The sequence below is a fragment of the Cnephaeus nilssonii genome (genome assembly GCF_951640355.1).
Source record: "Cnephaeus nilssonii genome assembly, chromosome: 15".
In the NCBI taxonomy this organism is placed as follows: Eukaryota; Metazoa; Chordata; class Mammalia; order Chiroptera; family Vespertilionidae; genus Cnephaeus; species Cnephaeus nilssonii.
In genome coordinates this window covers 36,218,846-36,235,843 of record NC_137086.1, presented here as the reverse complement: position 1 = coordinate 36,235,843, position 16,998 = coordinate 36,218,846, and the positions used below count along the sequence as shown (strand labels likewise).

General features: G+C 43.2%; 1 protein-coding gene and 1 pseudogene across 13 annotated transcripts in view; one reads left to right on the top strand and one right to left on the bottom strand.

Moving 5' to 3' along the window:
- The window catches only part of EHBP1 (EH domain binding protein 1), a 415,903-nt gene that overhangs the window by 143,269 nt on the left and 255,636 nt on the right, over positions 1-16,998 (bottom strand). The gene's annotated exons all lie outside the window — the stretch shown is intronic.
- Positions 13,367-14,846, top strand: LOC307111567 (large ribosomal subunit protein eL8-like; annotated as a pseudogene). The gene is made up of 2 exons: positions 13,367-13,378; positions 14,064-14,846. The product of its transcript is annotated as a large ribosomal subunit protein eL8-like (transcript).

Genomic DNA, 16,998 nt, shown 5'->3' with positions numbered 1-16,998 from the left:
TTTCCATTGTTGAAAATTCCTGGCTTAATCCTATTTGACTTTATTCATGAAAAGGTCATCCTGAATTCAACAAATGGAGGAGCAATAGCAAAGCACACTGTTGAACATGTAGCTAACATGCTCACACTGTCTCAGAGTAGGCCTCCAATCTTGAAGTCTCCAACATTGAAGTGTTATACGCGTTACTGCAATATTTGCTAAACATCATAACAATTATAATAAAGATCTTGACTTTTGGTCGTACACTGCCATTTCTTTTGTCTTAAACCAACTGTTGAGTGTTCATATTACTAACTGTGCCTTCCTTGACAGCATGAATGAACTGAGAGGATCTATCTACTCCAACCCTATTATCACCATCAGTGTTTGGCAAAAGCAGCAGCAGCCTCCCCCATCCCTTCCCCCACCCGCCGCCGACCTTGCTCCTCCATAGAATGGTATCTCTCACTCTTTAAATTCTCAAAATATGCCAATGAAACTAAATTATTGGATTCAACTTAAAAAATAAGGTTCCAATTACAATTAAGCAGCAAAATGGGTTTGGTTGTGTCTCAAAACTCTTAATAGACACTGATTATAAACCATAGCTATAATACATTATGCCTCTGGCCTTTTTCTCTATGCTAAATATAGTTCAAATCTATAATTTGTTGCCATCCACACATACCTGACCAAAACTAGAAGACATTAATAGAAAGATTAAAGTAAGCACGAAAATAAACTTGAGAAAAGATTTATGAGGTGAAGATAATTACTTTTAATATGCTCATAACTCAGTTTGACTAAAATATGAGAATAGTTACTCATACAAAGCTTATGTTCAAGTTAAAAAAAGATGCCTGCCAACTTAAGGAGAACCATGCTCAATTATTTTCAAGCAATCAAGGAAAAGGCCACTGCTATTCCTATGGCTTAACATAGAAAAGAAATCTTGTCCATAATACATGTTGTACAGCCACTATGGAAAACAGTATGAAGTTTCCTCAAAAATTAAAAATGTAACTTCCATTTGAACCAGCAATCCCACTTCTGGGAATATATCCTAAAAACTCCAAAACACCAATCAAAAAAGAATATATGCACCCCTATGTTCATAGCAACATCTATATATATAAAAGCCAAAGTGACAGTTACAAACAACTGGAACGACTGGTTGCTATGATGCGCACTGACCACCAGGGGGCAGATGCTCAACGCAAGAGCTGCCCCCAGCCCCCTGCCAGCCAACCTCCCATTTCCTCCCTCAGGCCGGCAGGCGCCCCCAGGCTGGAACAGGGAACCGGGGGTGGGTGGCAGTGGACATGGGTGGTGAGGGAAGGAGGAGGGTGGAGGCGGGGATGGGAGGAGGTGAGGAGCAGGGGAGGTGAGGAGTGGGGAACCACGTGGTGACGGTGCGTGGGTGGCAAGGGAAGGAAGAGGCACGGAGGCGGGGAGGCAGGGAACCTGATCGGCCCTGAACGTTGGCCAGGCCTAGGGACCCAACCCATGCATGAATTTTGTGCACTGGGCCTCTAGTTATTTATAATAGCTAAGATCTGGAAACAGCTCAAGTGCCCATCAGTAGGTGAATGGATAAAAAAGCTGTGGGACATTTGCACAATGGAATATTATGCTGTAAAAGAGAGGGATCTCTTACCCTTTGGGACAGCATGGATAGATCTGGAGAATATTATGCTAAATGAAATAAGCCAATCTAAGAAAGATAAATATCACATGATCTCACTTATTTGTGGAATCTAATGAACAAAAGGAATTGACCAACAAAATAAGATCTGAAGCATAGAGGTATGAAACAGACTGACATATTTTGATGTGGGGTTGAGGGGATGAGAAGAAATAAACCAAATAACTTATATACTTACTAGAGGCCCAATGCACGAAATTCGTGCAAGAGTAGGCCTTCCTTCCCCCGGCTGCCAGCACCAGCTTCCCTCTGGCACCTGGGACCCGGGCTTCCTTAACAACCCCGGCTTCGTTTGGAAGGATGTCCAGTCTAATTAGCATATTAAGCTTTTATTATTATAGACTAGAGGCCCAGTGCACAAAATTCATGCACGGGTAGGGTCCCTAGGCCTGGCTGGCGATCAGGGCTAATCAGGTTCCCCACCTCCTCCTTCCCTCGCCGCCCATGCACTGCCACCGTGTGGTCCCCCTGCCTCCTCCTTCCCTTGCCACCACACAGTTCCCCCCGGCTCCCTGCCTCCTCCTTCCCTCGCTTCCTAAGCACCCCGCTGCCGCCACTGGTCACCTGCCATGTTCCGTGGCACCCTCTGGTGGTCAGTGCACATCATAGCGAGGGATCGAACTCCCATTCTCCCAGTCGAAATCCCAAGGGGACACTATGCATATTAGCATTTTATATATAGATAGATATGCACAGCACATGGACACAGGCAATAGGGTGGTGAAGTCCTGAAGGGTGGGTAAGGCTGGAAGGAGGGGGGGTATAGGAGAAATGGGAAACATCTCTAATACTATCAACAATAAAATCCTATATAATAAAAGGTCAATATGCAAATCGACTGAACGGAGGAAAGACTGGTCACTATGACACTCACTGACCCCAGGGGGCAGATGCTCAATGCAGGTGCTGCCCCCTGGTGGTCAGTGTGCTCCCACAGGGGGAACACTGCTCAGCCAAAAGCCCTGAGCTGGGCTCATGGCTGGTGAGCGTAGCAGCGGTGACAGGAGCCTCTACTGCCTCCGCTGTAGGCGGGCAGTAAGGAGCGAGGGGTCCAGGACTGCCAGAGCCCTGAACTGCGAGAGCCCCAAACTGTGAGAGCAATGTCTGACTGCCAGATTAGGTCTGATCCCCCCTAATTGGGCCTAAGCCAGCAGGTGGACATCTCCCAAGGGGTCCCGGGCTGCGAGAGGGCACAGGCCAGGCTGAGGGACCCCTCCTCCCCCCGCATAGTGCACAAAACTTGTGCACCGGGCCTCTAGTATGTGTGTGTGTGTGTGTGTGTGTGTGTGTGTGTGTGTGTATACTCAAATGTGAAAATAAAATAAAATAATGTAAACTTTTTAAAAAATATACTATGTTGTTGATCTTAAATGAGATTTTTCATATAAGGCAAAACTGAATACAAGATTTTTAAAAAATTACTTAGCTACTTATATATAAAGTCCAACAGCTGTTAAGGACACTTTGTTACTATTTCATAATGGGTTTTCCTAAATCTATTTTTCTAAATAAGAGTCTTTTTAGCAAGTAAATCAGTAAACCAGTTTACAAATTTGTATTTGCCATACTTATACTAGAAAGTGTGTGATGTAATGAATGTCTTAATATTTGCCTCAGTTTCCTTTTAAAATGGGAAATACAGCACCCACCCTACCTACTGCATGGTTTTGTACAGAGAATGAAAGAAATCATGCCAATGTTAATGCTTTAGAGACTATAAAGCATTTTGTAAATGTAAGGAATTGCTATCATGCAAAAGGAACTTTTGTCAACTGGTCAGCAGTTGTATTTCTTTGAAGCAGTACTCATTCATATGAAAATAGACTCAAATAAACCAAGGAAAATGTTCTATGTTGAAGAGTCTCAAGCTTTTTCATTTCATGATTTTTCTTAAGAATTTTCATGATTTTAGCAGTTGGGACCATCATCATCTTCAAGACTCTTCCAGATGGTCCCAGCATATACGAATGTAAAATATTTGTGACAGAACAAAACCTGGCAGGTGTTAGTTCTCCAAAGCTAATGTTACTTGCTGTCATCCAATTCAGGCCCAGTCTCCCAATCCACACCCAAAAAATTCTAGCAAGGGTTTCACATCCTGCCTGTGTATAAGAACATACACAGTGAATCTGGATGGAAAGGTTCCTTACTTTCCTCTAAAGAGACAGGCAGAGAAACCAGAAAATTACAAAATATTTATGTTGTCTGTTTTTCCTATTAAAATACATCATGCATCTTAGACTACTGGAGCCAGCTTTATTTTTCTCCCATGGAATTGAACAACATCCCTTATCTAAAGATGATCCTACCCTAACCCAAAGTTCAGTTCACTATGCCCTAGTTTTCTATGTTGTCTGAAGTACAGGAGACCCTCCGCTCCTGAGTTTATAACACAAGTATTTTCTCTGTAAAGTTTAGAATTAATGAGTTTTTCCCTGGGAAGCCTCAACAGGCTAGCACCTCCTGATCACCCTAAGTTCAGATATCCTTGAAGGAGGTTTAAGGGTCATTCTCTTAGAGTCTGAATTTTTGTTTCTTACTTAGATTTTTTAATTTTAATTGCCATATTTCACAAGATCTATAACTTGCTAATTTCTTGAAAAGGCCAGACCAATTTCACTGTTAATTCTGACAACCATGTATAGATGCATGCTTCAGATGGAGGAAGGGGAATAGTAAGAATGGAAGAAGAAGCTATAACTGTCTAGAACAAAATTCATTTTCTGTATTCGATTACAGAGCCAGGATAACTTGTCTTTCTTCCTATTATTCTATATTATTTCTGAATTTCTTCCTTTTTTCCTATCTATCCATCTACCCATCCATCCATGCAGCAAGCACTTACTAATCACCTATTATATGCTAAGCACCCATGCTAGGATCTAAACACATAGAAATAAAATCCCTGATCTCATGGAGTTCACAGAATAGTGTGTGTGTGTGTACAGGGGTGGGATTGGGGGGAGGGGACATGATAAACAAAGTATACAGGAGAAGATAGTGACTGGGAAAGGGAGGATGGCTTATACAGGGTAGTGAGAGAAGGTCTCTTTAAAGAGGTGACACTGAGAAGAAATCGGAATGAAATGAGGGAATGAGTCATGAGAAACTCTGGAAAATAATGTGCCAGATGGAGCAAAAAAACCAAATGTGAATATCCTGAGGTTAGAACAAACTGGATATGTTTAGGAATTCCAAGATGGCTGCAGAGCAGCTGAAGGCTCCAGCTGCTTGCTCCCAACACTGGACAGGACTTGCAGCTAAACTGCAGAGAGTTGGGCTTAAAAAATCAGCATTATAGGTGATCTGAAAAACTGTGAGCAGAGTGCATAGAGAAAGGACAGGAGGAGCACCTGCACAGCTGGGAAGTTGAGGGAGTATGCAACAGCAGAGCCCCCGATCCCTGGGAGCCTGAGGTCTCAGCTCCACACAGGGATCCCAAATCCAGAGTGGCAGAGAGGGGAAGGGAAGTCTGTGTGGCATCAGGCAGTGGGAATCAGTGTACACCCCTATGTCTATAGCAGCATTATTTACAACTAGGGGCCCAGTGCACAAATTTGTGCACCTTGAAAGGAACTGTGGGCCGCGAGGCTTTGGTGGAAATAGGAGTGGGTCTCGGCCCATCCTCTGCGACCCCGCCCGGCCCCTCCCGCCGCAGTCCTGTCTGCTGGAGGAAAGCCTCACTCCTGCCACCGCTGCTCCCACGTGCTGACGGTGCTGACCCCACTCGCACCTGCTGATGGTGCAGAGTGATTGGAGCTGGGGCCAGCAGTGGGTGCAAGCGGTGGCAGGAGTGAGGCTGGGGGAGGTGGAGAAGCCCTCAGGGGCAATCGGTGCCAGCAACTGCTGCTCATACCTGCTGACAGCGCTGAGTGATCGGGGCTAGTGATCGGGGCTGGCGCCCGGTGCCGGCAACAGGTGTGAGTAGAGGCTCTGATGCCAGCAGCGGGTGCAAGTGGGGCCAGCGCAGGCAACAGGTGCGAGTGCCAGGCAGGACCGCAGCACGTGAGAGCAAAGAATTTTCAGTAACCAACAGAGGCTTGCCCCAATTACAGCAACCGGTGCCCCACCTTGGTGTGATGCCCCTGCTCACCTGCTCCACCGTCCTGCCACGGCCAACACCCGCCATGTTCCGCATTCTGCTCCCTGCTGCCGATGCCTGCCATGTTCTGCGTGCGCCCCCTGGTGGTCAGCGCACATTATAGCGACTGGTTATGTGGTTGTTCAGTTGTTCCACCGTTCGGTCTATTTGCATATTAGCCTTTTATTATATAGGATAGCTAAGATTTGGAAATAGCCCAAGTGCCCATCAGTGGATGAGCGGATAAAAAAGATGTGGTACATTTACACAATGGATTAATATGCATTTGTAAAAAGGATCTCTTACCCTTGGAGACAGCATGGAGGAACCTGAAGAGTATTATGCTAAGTGAAATAAGCTAGTCAGAGAAAGACAAGTATCACACGATCTCAGTTATATGTGGAATCTAATGAACAAAATAAACTAACAAATGAAATAGATCCAGAGACATCACAGAATTAGAAATTATACTATAGTAAACATAAGTAATTATCTCTTGAGATTCACAAGGCATTCTGGGTATAAGAATGGTCCCAAACTGTGGAATTTCATTCTAGAACATAAATATATTTTATCATAAAGTAATACTGTGATGTTTACCTTCTCAAAGAATTATTAATTTATTCACAATGTATTTTCAATGACTGGATTTGCTTCTCAATAAGATCACTATTAGAGGGATTTAATCTAGCTTTAAAAGTCATCTTTCTGCAGCAGGATGCTGAATGCTAGTAAAAGTGTTTTTTTAAAAGGACAAAAAGATTCCCGAGTTATAAACTTAAAACCTAATGAAATGATCTAACGACATACAGGTTTGCAAAGAAAATGCTCACACACTCAATGATAATGGCACTAGTGGTGCCAATATATAGCGTATATATTAATCCTTAGATTACAACACTTAATCCACATATTAAAGAATTTACAGGTCCTGCAGTAGTTGGCCCTTCTATACATAAGCCAGTTAAAGAATACCTATTACCACTAAAAATATGTCTTAACTTCTTGTTTTAATACCATGAAAACAGACAGTAAAAGACTATTAAGCCATTTTATGATATCTAGTTGCTCCATTAAATCAATTGTACTGTGACTGCTTTCAAGACTCATCTCCAAGTTCAAACCTGTCAGCCTTGTTCTTCAAGCTTTTCAAGATGGGACTTAATGTTAAAAAAAAAACAAACACACAGTGCCAAGCAAAAAGTTTAAGGAAACATAAAACCTTCATAGAAATGATCACAGGAGTTCAACTTGATTATAAATATCTTCCTCACCAACATAAGTAGTAAAACAAAAAATTTTCAAAAGATTTATAGTTTATTTCTTGTTTATATTTTCTTCTTTGACCTATACATTACTTGAAAGTATATATGTTAATTTTAACACATTGCGGGAGGATCACGAGCATTCTCGTGTTTTCATATTACACAGTGTTTTACATAAATGTTAAAGGCACGCCTTAAAATTAAATACCCATTGCATTTTGAAGTTATTTATTACATGTTCTTACAAGCTAATATCTTTTTAAAGTACGATACTTTGTAAAACATTTTTTGTACTTGTTCAATAGAAAGTTATCTGGCCACTGGGTAAAACTAGCAATAAAACTACTGGTGCGCAATGTGTTAAAATATATATGTTTGTTCTAGTTATTGTTTTGTTATTGACTTCTAGATTAATTGCACTATGGGTAGAAAACAATTTCAATCCTCTGAAATTTATCAAAAACTTACTTTAGAGCCTAAGACATAGTTACTTTTTGTAAATAAATGACTTTTACAGTTGCATCATGTAATATAATTTACGGGGTCAAAATTGTTAATTGAGTCTTTAAATCTTACTGATTTTTTTTTTTAGTCTGCCTATTCCATCAATTATATAGAGATGTGCTATAATTGCTCACTATAACATGAATTATGTTTTTCTCCTTGTAGTTCTTTCAAAGTTAACTATATATATTTTGAGAATATGTTATTAGGTGAATGTAAAATAAAAAGTTATATTTTCTTGGTGAACTGAATCTTCTATCATGATATGATAATCAGCTTTATATCTAGTAATCGATTTAGTTTTAAAACCTATTATATTTGATATTAACATGGCTACATTGATTTTCTTTGGGTTGCTTTCATGGTAAATCTTCTTTCAGTTTTTTAATTTCAGTCTTTCAGATATCTATTTTTAGATGTGTATAGTTAAGATATTTTAAAAATCCAAATTGATAATATTTGTTTTTAACTGCAACACTTGAACCATTTTGATTTAATATAATTACTAATAATTTGAATTTAAGTCTATCAATTTCAAGTTTTTGATTTGTTCCAACCACTTCCTGTTTATTTTTCCTTCCTCTTATTGAATTTATCTCCTTTATCAAATTAATTTTAAAAATCTTTCCTTTATTTTCTCTTCTAGTTTGATATTTCTACCCTTTTAGTAGTTGTCCTAAAAATTTCAAGCTTACTTAACTAATCACTGTCTAAAGAGAAATCTTTACCCTTCTTCTCAATAATATAGGGATCTTAGACTACATTAGTGTACTTATCCTCATTTCCAGCTTATATATTACCAGAGGCCTGGTGCACAAAATTCATGCATGGGTAGGGTCCCTGGGCCTGGCCAGCGATCAGTGCTGATTGGGGCTTTCTGGCTGCCAGCTGGGGCCTTCCTTTGTCCTGCGCCACCCCCTGATGGTCAGCGCACATCATAGCGAGTGATTGAACTCCCGGTCTCCCCCCCCACAGGGGACACTTTGCATATTAGCCTTTTATATATATAGATTGTTGTCACATGGTTTAATTCTATCTTTTATTTTAGCCCAGCATGAGATATTATTGTTTTAGTAGGGGCCCAATGCACGAATTCGTGCACCTTGAAAGGAACTGTGGGCCGCGAGGCTACCATGGGCACAAGGGCAGGTCTCGACCCATCCTCCACGCCCCGGCCCAGCCCCTCCTGCTGCAGCCCTCGGTCCCCTGTCTGCCGGCAGCCTTGCTCCCACCACCACCGCTCCCACATGCTGACTGCTCTGGTTTGCTCGCACCTGCTGATAGCACGGAGCAATTGGGGTTAGCGCCAGCAGAGGGTGCGAGCAGGGCCGTCGCCGGCAGGGGGTGTGAGAGGCGGCTGCTGGCCCCAATCGCTCTTCAGGAGCTGGAGAAGCCCTGAGGAGTGATCGGGGCTGGCAGCCGCCATTGACACCCGCTGATGGCACTGGCGCCGGGTGCTGGCAGCAAGTGTAAGTGGTGGCTCCGGCACTGGCAGCGGTGGGAGTGGGGCTGGCACCGGCAGCAGGTGTGAGTGCCGGGCAGGACCACAGCTCATGGGAGCAAAGAATTTTCAGTAACCACTAGAGGCTCGCCCCGATGACAGCGACCAGTGCCCCACCTTGGTCTGGCACTCCTGCTCACCTGCTCTACCATCCCACCGCGGCTGACGCCTGCCATGTTCCATGCTCTGCCGCCTGCTGCCGACACTTGTCATGTCCCGCGCGCACCCCCTGGAGGTCAGCGCACGTCATAGCAACCGGTTGTTCAGTCGTTCAGCCGTTCAGTCTATTTGCATATTAGGGTTTATATATATATATATATATATATATATATATATATATATATATATATATATATATATATAATCAATTGTTTAATTTATTCACATATTTGCCATTGTGCAATCTTTCTTGAATTTCTGACCTTCTAATGAATATTTTCCTTCGGTCTAAGTTACATGTTTTAGTATTCCCTTTAGTAAGAGTCTTCTGGTAACAAACTCAGTTGTCTAAAAGCATGTTTATTTTTGTCCTCATTCTTAAAAACACTTTTTACTGAACATACAATTCAAGACTGGCATTTATTTTTTTTTCATTATGTGGATGATAACATCAAACTCTCTTGCTTCTACTGATGCGGTTGACAAATCATCAGTGTTCCTTTGAAGTTATTTTGGCTTTTCCCCACACTTGGGCTAATTAAAAATCCTCTCATCCATCTATCTATCATCTATACCTATCTATCTATCTATCTGCCTATCAATTGATCAATGATCTTCTGAAGTTTCACTATGAAATTTCTGGGTTTAGAGTTCTTTTATCCTGATTAGGATTTGTTTGGCTTCTTGTATCAGCAAACTGTATCCTTTTTATCAGATTTGAAAAATTCTCAGACATTATCACTTCAAATACCATCTTTGCTCTACTCTTCCTTTTCCTTTTCAGAGTCTTCTTAGAATTATACTACAGCTTACTCAATCCTTCAGGTCTTTTTAAAAAATATATTTTTAATAATTTCAGAGAAGAAGGGAGAGGGGGAGAGAGATAGAAACATCAATGATGAGAGAGAATCATTGATGGCTGCCTCCTCCACGCCCCACATTGGAGATCGAGCCCACAACCCAGGTATATACCCTGACCATGACCTCCTAGTTCATAGGTTGACACTCAACCAGTAAGCCGGGCAATTCAGGTCTTTTAGAAAATATTTTATAATGAAAAACTTCAACATCAAAACAGATATTATAATGAACCCCATGTAACCACCAGCTTTAAAAGTTATCAACATTTTTTCCAATTTTGTTTTGTCATTATTTCCAAATACCATCCCCCAAACACATTTGTTTTTCTTCTAGAGCATTTTAAAGCAAATCCCAGAGGGCTATATTTCAACAGTAAATAATCTAATATATAACTCTAAAATATAAGTACATTTAAAATCTGTAATTTCTCCTTCTTCCCTCCTTCACTTTTACCAAGTTATTCATTGGTTAAGTGAATTGGATCATTTGTCCTGGAGGACTTCCCACATTCTGCTTTGGTTTATTCCATCTTCATAGTTTCATTTCACATATTCCTCTACCCATCAATTATATACCAGTTTCTTGTAAACTGGTAGCTATTACAACCAGTGGCTTAACTAGATCTAAGTTTAATTCTTTGGCAAGAATCCTTTATAAGTAGTTCCACATAATTTTGTTCTTTCTCTTTTAAATCTTTATTGTTGAGTTATACAGATGCACCCCTTTTCCTGCCATTGATCCCCTCTAGCCTGTCCCCTCCCCTTGCCCCAGGTCTTTCTATTATGATATATCAGGAGGCACAAAATGACTGCTTGTCTTACTCTTAATGATAACTACAGTTGAGTGTTGTCAGCCTGATCCACTCATCTATATATCTATATATATAAAACCCTAATATGCAAATAGACCAAACGGCAAAACAACCGAACTGGTCACTATGACAAGTGCTGACCACCAGGGGGTGCGCACGGAACATGGTGGGCGTCAGCAGCAGGAGGCAGAGAGCGGAACATGGCGGGCATCGGCCGCAGCGGGATGGTGGAGCAGGTGAGCGGGTGCACCAGACCAAGATGGGGCGCCAGTCGCTGTCATCGGGGCGAGCCTCTAGTGGTTACTGAAAATTCTTTGCTCCCATGTGCTGCGGTCCCGCCTGATGCTCGCACCTGCTGCAGGTGCCAGCCCCGCTTGCCCCTCAGGAGCAGGGGGAGGTGGAGAAGCCCTGAGGAGCAATCGGGGCTGGCAGCCCAGCTCGTACCCATAGCCGGTGCCAGAGCTGCTACTCGCACCCGCTGCCTGCCCCAATGGCCCCTGAAGGCTTCTCCACCTCCCCCTGCTCGAGGGGCGATTGGGGCAGCAGCCACCGCTCGTACCCGGTGAAGGCGCCAGCCCCGCTTGCACCCACTGCTGGCACCGGCGCTGTCAGTGCATGGGAGTGGCGGAGGCAAAGCGGGGCTGCTGGCAGACAGGGGACCGGGGGCCATGGGGCTGGAGGGGATGAGGAGGATGAGACCCACCCCTGTGCCCACCACAGCCTCGCAGCCCACAGTTCCTTTCAAGGTGCACAAATTCGTGCACTGAGCCCCTAGTCTATTATAAGACCTTTCCTCTCAATGTTTTAGAAGCTATGCTGCTTATTGCTAAATCCATTATTTCATTAGTGATTATAAAATGGTGAGTTTTCTAATGATATCATTCCTTCTGTATTTTATAGCTAGAATTCTTCTATGAGGAAGACCTTTCCCTCATCAGCTATTTAATTATCTAGTTCATTAAGGAAAGGTAGAATAAATACTTGACTCTTTTTTTTATTAATTTACTTAATATGAGTTGGTGCCCTACCAACCTCCAAAGTCAACTATTTGGGTATTAATATTATGAATTCATGAATCCTATGTAATAAAAGCCTAATATGCTAAGTGTCTGGTCATCCATTCAACCAATCAAAGCGTAATATGCTAATGATATGCTAAGGCTGTTCAACCGCTCGCTATGATGTGCATTGACCACCAGGGGGCAGACAGTCGACCAGTCACTATGACGTGCACTGACCATCAGGGGGCAGACAGTAGACCAGTCGACCAGTCACTATGATGTGCACTGACCATCAGGGGGCAGAAGCTCTGACCGGTAGGTTCGCTTGCTGCTGGGGTCCGGCCAATCGGGACTGAGCATGACGGGCTGGACACACCCTGGGGCCTTCTTGCAGTCCCTTCCCAGCTGGTCAACCTCCTGCATTCTTCCCTGGCCCCGATCATTGCACCGGTGGGGTCCCTCAGCCTGGCCTGCACCCTCTTGCAATCCAGGACCCCTCGGGGGATGTCGGAGAGCCAGTTTCAGCCCAATCCTGCAGGCCAAGCCAAGGGACCCCACTGGTGCATGAATCTGTGCACCGGGCCTCTAGTTTTTATATAATTAACTAGAGGCCCAGTGCACAAATTTGTGCATGGGTGGGGTCCGGCCGGCCCGCCCCAATCAGGGCCGATCATGCCCGGCCTGCCAGGGGAAGGGGCCGTGGGTGGTTGGCTGGCCGGCCCTGCCCCCTGGTTGAACTCCTGGTTGAACTCCCAGTTGAGGAGTAATTTGCATATTGGCCTTTTATTATATAGGATGGTTTTCAATCGTTTTGCAAATATTGATTCTTTTTAAATTATGTAAACATGCTCTCCTGTCTCCAGTATTTAATGTTACAAAAGCATCTGATGATAAAATCTTTCCTTTATAGATAAACTGCCTTTGAAAATCAGAAGTACTATCAGGATGTGTTTAGGTTTTTATCTCATTCCATTCATCCTGCCTGGTATTCATGAGCCCTTTTAATCTAAATACTCAAGTCTTTCTTCAGCTCACATAAATTGTCTTTTTTTTCTCTGATAAGTTATTTTCCTCACCTGTTCTCATTTCTACAACCCCATTATAAAGTAGTGAATTTCCTAAATCTATCTTTTATTCTTATTTTTCCTCCTATTATTTTAATCTCTTCACTTTTCACCTTGAATTCTAAAGAGAACTTTCCAAGTTTGTCTTCTAATCATTAATTTAATGTTCTGAAATAATATATCAAGTGTTTATAATTTTTAACTTGAAAATTATATTTTTTCACATCCAAGAGCTCCTTCTTAATCACAAATGATTACTTTTTACCATCTTTTGGGGAAAATTCAATCCTACAGAAAAGTTACAAACATCCTATGTAATAAAAGGCTAATATGTAAATAGACTGAAAAACAGAACAACTGAACAAATGGTTGTTATGACGTGCGCTGACCACCAGGGGGCGTGCACGGAACCTGGTGGGCGTCGGCTGCTGTGGGATGGTGGAGCAGGTGAGCAGGGTCACCAGACCAAGGCAGGGGGCCGGTCACTGCCACCAGGGCAAGCCTCTGGTGGTTACTGAAAATTCTTTGCTCCCATGCACCGCGGTCCCACCCGGCGCTTGCACTTGCTGCCAGCGCCAGCCCTGCTCACACCCACAGCAGTGCTGGAGCTGCTGCTTGCACCCGCTGCCAGTGCCTGGCGCCAGTCCCGATCACTCAGCGCCATCAGCGGGTCCGAGCAGCGACTGCCAGCCCTGATTGCCCCTGAGGGCTTCTCCACCTCCCCCTGCTCCTGAGGGGTGATCGGGACAGCAGCCACCGCTCGCACCCGCTGACGGCACCGGCTCTGCTCACACCCGTTGTTGGGGCCAGCCCAATCGCTTGGCAGCAGTGGGAGCGGAGCTGCCAGCAGACAGGGGACCGGGGGCCGCGGAGGAAGAGGCCAGGCGGGGACGTGGAGGATGGGCCGAGACCCACCCCCGCAGTTTCACAGCCCACAGTTCCTTTCAAGGTGCATGAATTCATGCACAGGGCCCCTAGTAGTACAATAAAAACCCATATATGCTTAATCTTAATTCACCCATGATTAATATTTTGACTCAGGTCATTAGTTTTTGTGACTACTTGCTTGTTTCATTTATTTTATTACTTTTTTTTTTTCACTCTTTCCATCTGCTGCCCAAGATGCTGAAAGGAAAAGCAGGCTAAGGGGAAGAAAGTGGTGCCGGATGGCCTCTGCTGTAGTGAAGAAGTAGGAAGCGAGGAAAGTGGTAAATTCCATTTGAGAAAAGGCCAAGAATTTTGGCATTGGACCAGGACATCCAGCCCAAAAAGGAGCCTCACCTGTTTGTTAAATGGCCCTGATATATTCAGCTGCAGTGGCAAAACACTATTCTCTATAAGCATCTGAAAGTGCCTCCTGTGACTAACCAGTTCACCCAGGCCTTGGACCATCAAACAACTATTCAACTGCTTAAGCTTGTCCACTAGTACAGACTATAGACAAAGCCAGAGAAGAAGCAGAGATTGTTGGCCTGGGCTGAGAAAAACACTGCTGGCAAAGGGAATGTCCCACCAAGAGGCCACATGTCCTTTGAGCAGGGTTTAACACTGTCACCACCTTGGTAGAGAACAAGAAGGCTCAGCAATAGTGACTGTACATGATGTGGATCCCATTGAGCTGGTTGTCCTCCTGCATTCACTATGCTGTAATATGGGGGGTTCCCTACTGCATTATCAAGGGGAAGGCCAGACTGGGGCGTCTAGTCCACAGGGAGACCTGCACCACTGTTGCCTTCACACAGGTCAACTTGGAAGACAAAGGAACTCTGGCTAACCTGTCCGGACCAATTATAATGACAGAGATGATGAAATCTGGTGTCATTGGGGAGGCAGCATCCTGGGTCCAAAGTCAGTGGCTCACATTGCCAAACTGAAAAAGGCAAAGGCTAAATAACTAGCCAGCAAACTGGGCTAAGTGTACACTGTTGAGTTTTCTGTTCATAAATGTAATAAAAATGCTCATCCAAAAGTATTTTTAAATTACAACTGACATAAAATATTGTTATAGTTTCAGGTGTATAACATAGTGATTAGATGTTTATGTAATTTACTAGGGGCCCGGTGCAAGAATTTGTGCACCAGTGGGGTCCCTCGACCAGGCCTGCGGGATCGGGCTGAAACCGGCTCTACGACATCCCCTGAGGAGTCCCGGATTGTGAGAGGGCGCAGACCAGGCCAAGGGACCCTACTGGTGCACGATCGGGGCTGGGGAGGGACACAGGAGGTTGGCCAGCTGGGAAGGGACTGCGGGAGGGCTCCAGGACGTGTCTGGCCCTTCTCGCTCAGAACTGACTGGCCGGACCCCAGCAGCAAGCTAACCTAGCAGTCAGAGCGTCTGCCCCTTGGTGATCAGTGCACGTCATAGCAAGTAGTTAAGCGGCCTTAGCATATCATTAGCATATTACGCTTTGATTGATTGAACAGACAACCAGATGACCGGACACTTAGCATATTAGGCTTTTATTATATAGGAGGATAAGTGCTCACCCTAATAAGTATAGTATCCGTCTGACACTATATAGGTACTTCAATATCACTGGCTATATTTTCTATGCTGTGACTTTATATCCCCTGTGACTATTTCTATAACTGGCAACTTGTACTTCCTAATTCCTTAACCTTTTCCCCCAAGTCTCTCAATACCCCTCCCCTCTGCCAACCATCAGTCTGAGTAATAGAATCCTTGACTTTTAGCTGGATAGTACAATTTCCCAGAATAAAGATTCACTTTCTAGTCCCTCTTTGTTAGAGGTAAATGTGACTGTTTTTTGTCCTTTCTTTTTGTTAACTGGAATGGGGTATATTGGCTGTGGCTCAAGTAGCCACCTTGAGCCACCAGATAGAAGTTTATGCTGAGAATGGTAGACCAACAAAATAGGATACAGGATCCCTGATGACTTTGAGAGGCTACTGTATCAGCATTGGATTTTAATATTTTCAAAGATACAAATAAAATTTTCCTTTATTTAAACTGTCATCTGGGGCTTCCTATAGCCCATAGATAATCCTAATTCCAACGGAAATTCTATTAACCAGAGACTCATGTGGTTAATAAGATCTTAAACTCAGCAACCCCTCTTCTGGGTATCTACCCAAAACAGAAAAATATTTACTTGTTAAAATATATGTACACCTCTGTTTGTTGCAGCATTACTCACAGTGGCCAAGACATGGAAACAATGCAAGTGACCTTTGATAGGTGATTGGATAAAGATATGGTACATATATATAATGGAATACTACTTAGCCATAAGAAAAGATGAATTATTGCCATTTGCAACAACATGAATGGATCCTGAGAATATCATGCTAAGTGAAAAAGTCAAGAACCATATGATTTCACTCATGTGTTGTATATAAAACTGAAAGCAACAAATTTGTCTTAAATAAGACAAATAAACAAAACCTCATAGTCACGACAACAGTTTGGTGGTTACCAGAGGAAAAAAGGGGTGAGGGAAGGGAATAAAGAGGGTCAAAAACATGGTGATGGAAGGAGAGTTGACTATGAGTGGTAAATACCCAATGCAATATATATGTGAAACATATATAACTTTATTAACCAATGTCAGCCCAATAAATTTTATAAAAAATTAAAAGAAATGCCCTGACTGGTATGTCTCAATTGGTTGGGCATCTTCCTGTACATCAAAAGGTTGTGGGTTCAATTCTTGGTCATGGCACATGCCCAGGTTGCGGGCTCAATCCCTGGCAGGGGGCATGCAGGAAGCAGCCAATTGATGTTTTTCTCTCTTCCTCTCTTTCTAAAAATCAATAAAAATATTTTTTTAAACATTAAAAGAAATAATTCTGGGAAGCTCCACATACATATTAAGAAAAAGTAGTTGAGTCCCTGACCAGGTAGCTCAGTTGGTTAGAGCATCCTCTTGACATGCCAAGGTTGCAGGTTCGATCCGGTCAGGGCACATATAAGAATCAACCAATGAATGCATAAATCAATGTCTCTCTGTTTCTCTCTCTCAATCTCTCTCTGTGTCTCTCTAAAACCAATAAAAGAAAAAAGAAACAGAAAAAGTAGTTGATTCAAAATGTAATTTATTCTTAAG